Below are 6000 nucleotides of genomic sequence, written 5' to 3' on the forward strand. Positions count from 1 at the left end.
CAGCAGTGCACACCATTCCCTTCTCCCACCAGCCTTTGTTACCTCTTGTCTTTTTTTTTTTTTTTTAGATTTTTATTCATTTTGGAGAGAAGAGACAGAGAGAGAGAAGTGGGGGAGGAGCAAGCAGCATCAACTCCCATATGTGCCTTAACCAGGCAAGCCTAGGGTTTCAAACCTGTGACCTCAGCATTCCAGGTCTACGCTTTACTGACTGCGCCACCACAGGTCAGGCACCTCTTATCTTTTTGATGACAGCTATCCTTACAGGTGTGAAGTGATGTCTCATTGTGGCTTTGATTTGCACTTTCCTTATTCATAATGATGTTGAGTATCTTTTCATGTACTTATTGGCTATTTGTATTTTTTTTTTATTTATTCATTTTTTTTTTTTAGAGAGGAGAGGGAGAGACAGAGACAGAGAGAGAGAGAGAGAAGAAGAGACAGAGAGAGAGAAGTGGGGGAGGAGCTGGAAGCATCAACTCTCATATGTGCCTTGACCAGGCAAGCCCAGGGTTTCGAACCGGCGACCTCAGCATTTCCAGGTCGACGCTTTATCCACTGCGCCACCACAGGTCAGGCGGCTATTTGTATTGACAGTTTTCTTTTTCTAACTCAGCATTAAATACTAACAATGTAGAATGCCTCTGGCCTACACGGCACCAGCGCATCCGGGTTTATTGTCTGCCTGGCCAGGCCTGAGCACTCCCAGGGAGGAAGCCAGCCCCCAGTCCTGCCTGGCATCAGCGCCCAGTTCTTTGCTGCTGCCCTGCGTGCAGGAGCCTCTGGGGTGTTTGCGGGACATCTTGCAGGAGGTGAGGTCGCAGGGCAGGCTCTAGGCTTGGCGGCCCTTCCTCCTTCTTGACCTCATGGAGCCTCAGTGTTTACCTGTGAAAAACGGAACTAAATTGGTGTGAGTGAGCATCTGCTGGAGCCAAGAACCCATGACTTAACTCTGCCACGGGCTGCAGACAGTTTTCATTGCTGTAATTTTGATTTTACTTTGGTGTGTGGACGACCCCAGGCTTTGAAATGGACACATGGAGACGGAAGCCACATTGTTACCCTCTTGTAAGTGGAGGCTTTATCGAAGGAGACAGAATTTTTTCTCTATAAGAATAAAAACTGGTCGCAGGAGCCTGTGTGGTACTGAATGTAAGAAATGGAGCATCTGGCCAGTGGCATCGGGGATGCTCCTAGCCGATTCCGCCAGCCTGGCTTGGGTTCCTGTCCACGGCAGAGGCCACTGAGTCTGCTTGCTGAGGTGCCTCCATCGCGGTTCAGGGGGCCCTCCTGGTGGCTCAGGGCGGGGCCGGGGAAGCAGGGAAACGGGCAGAGGGCTGGAAAGTTCCTCTTAGCGTAGGAATCAGCACAGATTTGAATATTTAGTCCTAAGGGTTATAAATAATGTGAGTTTTCATTGACGGGTAAGCAGTGCTACATTTAGTACAATAATTAGTTATTTGATTACTTTTGTTTTAGCCTGAAGTAGAGGACAATTGACAAATGTGAATACCCCGGAGACTGATGAGGCGCAGTAAACTAACTTTATTTATTACAAAATGCAATTTTATTAATATGAATTGACAGTAATTAATTTGCTAGTGTTGATGTTAATAATTGCATGTAATTTATGAAATATTTATGCTAGAGAAGAATAAAATAATGCATAGGTTCTCTGGCTTATTTGTTAAAAACTATTTCAACAAAAACTTTTTAATTCACTGTTTTCATTGGTACAGTGGTTTGAAATCTCACAAAATATTTTAATTGCATTGCGGTTTACATTTCTTATTTTAGCAATTCTTGACTTCCAGGTGTTTCCAGGGATACTGTGCCTATACTTTAAGACCGTGAAACCCTTTGAAATTGAATAGGAGAATGCATTTTTTACAAGCTTCTCCCAAAAGATGAAGCACTGCTGTGTTGTCTGACTTAATCTTTGTGAAAATTCCAAAGGAGTTATTTTATTCCCATTTCACGGATAAGGAAACCAAGGCTAGGAGAGAAGTCTTGGCTCTAAGTTGCATGTGAATTGAAGTGTCAGCAGCAAGACTTCACCCTGACTCCTTCATTTCCTGAGTCCAGGACCCGCAGAGTGAAATCTAATTTAGTTTTTATTCTAAGTTGGTTTTTTTTTTTTTTTTTTTTTTTTTTTTCTGAATGAAAGTACGGACTGTTTCCCCCTCCTAATTCAGTTTGGTCCTCTTCTTCCTAGAAAAGGATTGTAATTACACAGAATCACAATTGAATTGAGCTAATGTGATCAGCGACATGGGGGCCGGAGTCTGTGACCGGGCTCTGTTGAGGCCTCTGGTCGGTGTCTCACTTCGGGGGACCCCTCCCCATGCAGGAGGCTGCAGGCTGGGGGCCGCGGTGTGTAGGGACAGGAGAGGCAGCCACGTGGTGCTGGAACATGCCCCCAGAGGTTCCGGCATCGTCCCTGACCCCCAGGCTGACTTCGTGGGCGCATAACCTGTTCCCACGCTCAGAAGGGCCCCAAGTTGGGTGTCAAGCTCCTAGTACCATCAACTTGACATTCTTAATAACTTTTGAACAAGGGACCCCATGTTCGCACTTTGCACTGGCCTCGAAAATTACGTCGCTGGTTCTTTGCTCCCTCTGGCCCGCTGGGCCGAGTGATTTTCCCTCTCTGGGCCTCCGCTACTCATCTGTGAAATGGGGCAGATGTTTTCCTCCACACGTATTCTTCAGGGGGTAAAGGACAGCCTGCCCATGAGGGACTTGGAAATCCAGAAGCCCAAGGCCAAGGCCGGGGTTTGAACTGGAGACTGTCTTCGCCCAGCGTCAGATCTTCCAGCTTCCCTGGCCTGACCCAGAGCCAGTGCTCCTTCCAGAAGGAGGCGGCAGGGAGGTCAAGGCCCGTCCAGTGCCCCTTCTGACCCCACTGAGCCGCGCCCCAGGTCGGAGCCATCGGTCAGTTAAAAACCCCACAACAACCTAAGTCCATGGATAGTTCAGGGTGATGTTTGCCCCACATTCTTGGCTGTGGGGGGCTCAGAGGTCAGTTCTGGAGCCAGACTGGCATGGGAGCGTTGAGGGTTCAGGAAGCCACCACATGGTGGTGTCACCCCTCAGCTCTGTGCTCTTTCTGAGAAGGAGAGAGAAAGAAAAATGCTCTCCACACCGAGTGTTCGACTCTTATATCGTCTTCCAGCTGTGACCTCGGACGCATTTTCCTCTCTGATCTCAGTCTTTTTTTTGTTTGTAAAATGATGCTAATCACTGAAGTTACCTCTTGGCGCCATGGGGGGTGTAGACAAGGACTGTCAGCACAGTGTTGGCCTGTGGGAAGCACTCAGGAGGGGTTACTTATCTCTGTCTTCCGGTTACTATGAATAAAATATCTGTAGCTAACAACTCTCAGCTCCCTCTGACGGGTACAGAAAGGGTTAACTTGAGGGCAGAGGATTGCTCTAGGGCCAGCGGCCCTCCTGGCTCCCCCTCCTCCATTTTCTCTCTTTATTCTCCATGAGTAGGAGAGAGAGGGTGACTTATCATCTCTACTGCTACCCCCATGCCCCGCAAAGCTGGGGGAGATTTCAGGAGGGAGCTGGGCTGAACCTGGATTTTTACCCCTCAGCAGAACCATGTGCACTGGGACGGTGACTCAGTGTCTACCCGGAGTCCCAAGGAGGCAAGCTTCTCATGGAGACGGACACTTTAATTACTGAGGACTGCATTCTGCACCTTACCTGTGCCCGCTCAGCGCGGGCGGTCCACGGCTGGTTCCCATGGACATCTGCTGAGTAAACAGTGAGATGCCACCTTGAAAGGAAAGGACCTTCTAAATATATACAGAGTACTTTTTCCTTTTTCTTTTTCCCCATCCATTTTTTTTTTTGTATTTTTCTGAAGTGAGAAGTTGGGGGGAGGCAGTCAGACAGACTCCCGCATGCGCCTGACCGGGATCCACCTGGCATGCCCACCAGGGGGCAATGCTCTGCCCATCTGGGGCCTTGCTCCGTTGTAACCAGAGCCATTCTAGCACCTGAGGCAGAAGCCATGGAGCTGTCCTCAGCGCCCGGGCAAAGTTTGTATCAATGGAGCCTCGGCTGCAGGAGGGGAAGAGAGAGATAGAGAGGAAGGAGAGGGAGAAGGGTGGAGAAACAGATGGGCTCTTCTTCTGTGTGCCCTGGCCAGGAATTGAACCTAGGACTTCTACACGCTGGGCTGATACTCTACCACTGAGCCAACTGGCCAGGGCCTCCCCCCCCCCCATTCTTAAACTGTGTAATTCACAGTGTTAAGTATATCCACAATGTTGTACAACCATCACTGTTATCTGGCTCCAGAATTATTATTATTATTATTATTTTTTTATGTGCCTTGACCGTGGGCCTTCAGCAGACCAAGTAATCCCTTGCTTTAGCCAGCGACGTTGGGCTCAAGCTGGTGAGCTTTTTGCTCAAACCAGATGAGCCCTCGCTCAAGCTGGCGACCTCAGGGTCTCAAACCTGGGTCTTCCACATCCCAGTCCGACGCTCTATCCACTGCGCCACCTCCTGGTCAGGCTGGCTCCAGAATTTTTGATCATCTGAAGCTGATGTTCTGTCCTCATTGAACGTGAACATCTCACCTGGGCAGACAGACCTACAGCAGGATGCACCTGAACCTCCCTCATCGCTGTGTCCCCACAGCTGGCTCAGTACCTGAACTGACTTTCTGGGCCCTCAAGAAATGCTGGCTGGATAAATGGACACATTAGTGACGGTGCCATCCTTCCAGCCAGGCTGTGACACGGGAGTGCACAGTCCGTGAGACAGGATTTCTGCAAGGTACTGTTTCCCGTCGTCCCTCTAATCTTGGGGGAGGCCCCCTAGGGTGGTCCCTCGGGCTGGCAGTGGACATGGAAGGTGCTGGGAGTGTGGGGAGGAGAGGGTAGCTACAGCACTGAGAAGTCTGAGGGGAGGCTGCTAAAAACCGACCAGCACAGCTGGCCCCATCCTTCAGGGAGACAGTAAAGCGAGGAGAGAGGGAAGTTAATATGGGGCCTGTACGATTGAGATCGAGGGTCCCTCTAAAGCAGAGGGGACTTGAGGGGCAGGGGCAGGTGGATGGGCGGGGCCCTGTGTGTCATGCACATAGGCTCATCTCCCTGGACTTTTCCTGGGGGGCCCTAATGGGGCTGTTTCTTACACCCACCGCATGAGAACTTGAGGAGGGCCAGGTGGGCGAGGGAACGAGGAAGCCTTGGCTTTTCCAGCGGCGATCTGGGGAAATACATCAGCAGGAGAGAGGTTGGCGAGAGAGAGTGGTGCTGGCGGGGTGAAGGGTTACCCTGTTAGCACTCGGAGGTGGGCGGTGAAATCATTCTTACCTCGGCTGACCTGTGATATGAGATGGGCCAAGTAGTAATTCCTTGAGGGTGACAAGAGAACAGTGGTGCGAAGCAATTTGGCGCCACGTGTCTAAAGGGAGGAGCACCAGCTAGCGACAGAGGCATGGGGGAGGGCCCGACGGTGACTGAGGGCCACTGGACTAAACAGAGCACTGGGCCCCATCAGAGCTGCGACTCCCCAGCGGCCAGGCAGGGTTGCTCTGGCGGGAGTCCGCTCCAGCAGACCAGGTGTCCTTGTCTGTCCTGCTGTCTTAATTCTCTGTTGTCACATAACAGATCACCCCAAACCTTAGTGGCTTCTAACAGAAAATGGTTTGCAACAGCCCATGGGTCAGGAGCCCAGGAGCGGCTTAGATGGATGGTTCTGGCCTGGGGTCTCTGGAGTTCTGCTTGCTGGGGCTGCAGAACTCACTGGTCTGCCTGGCAAGTTAGAGCTGCTGTTGGTGGGAAGCCTCAGTTTCTCACCATGTGGACCCCTGCTTGACCTCCCTGAGAGCAAGCCATCCAAGGGGGGCCAGGAGGAAGCGACCCCTTTTGTGACGAGCCTCCGCAGTCAACACGCTGCCCCTCCTGCAGTGCACTGTTGGCCTCGCAGGGAGCCCTCTTCAGTATGGAGGGGACCACACAAGGATGTATACCCA

Source organism: Saccopteryx bilineata, chromosome 7, assembly GCF_036850765.1.
Source record: "Saccopteryx bilineata isolate mSacBil1 chromosome 7, mSacBil1_pri_phased_curated, whole genome shotgun sequence".
Taxonomy (NCBI): Eukaryota; Metazoa; Chordata; class Mammalia; order Chiroptera; family Emballonuridae; genus Saccopteryx; species Saccopteryx bilineata.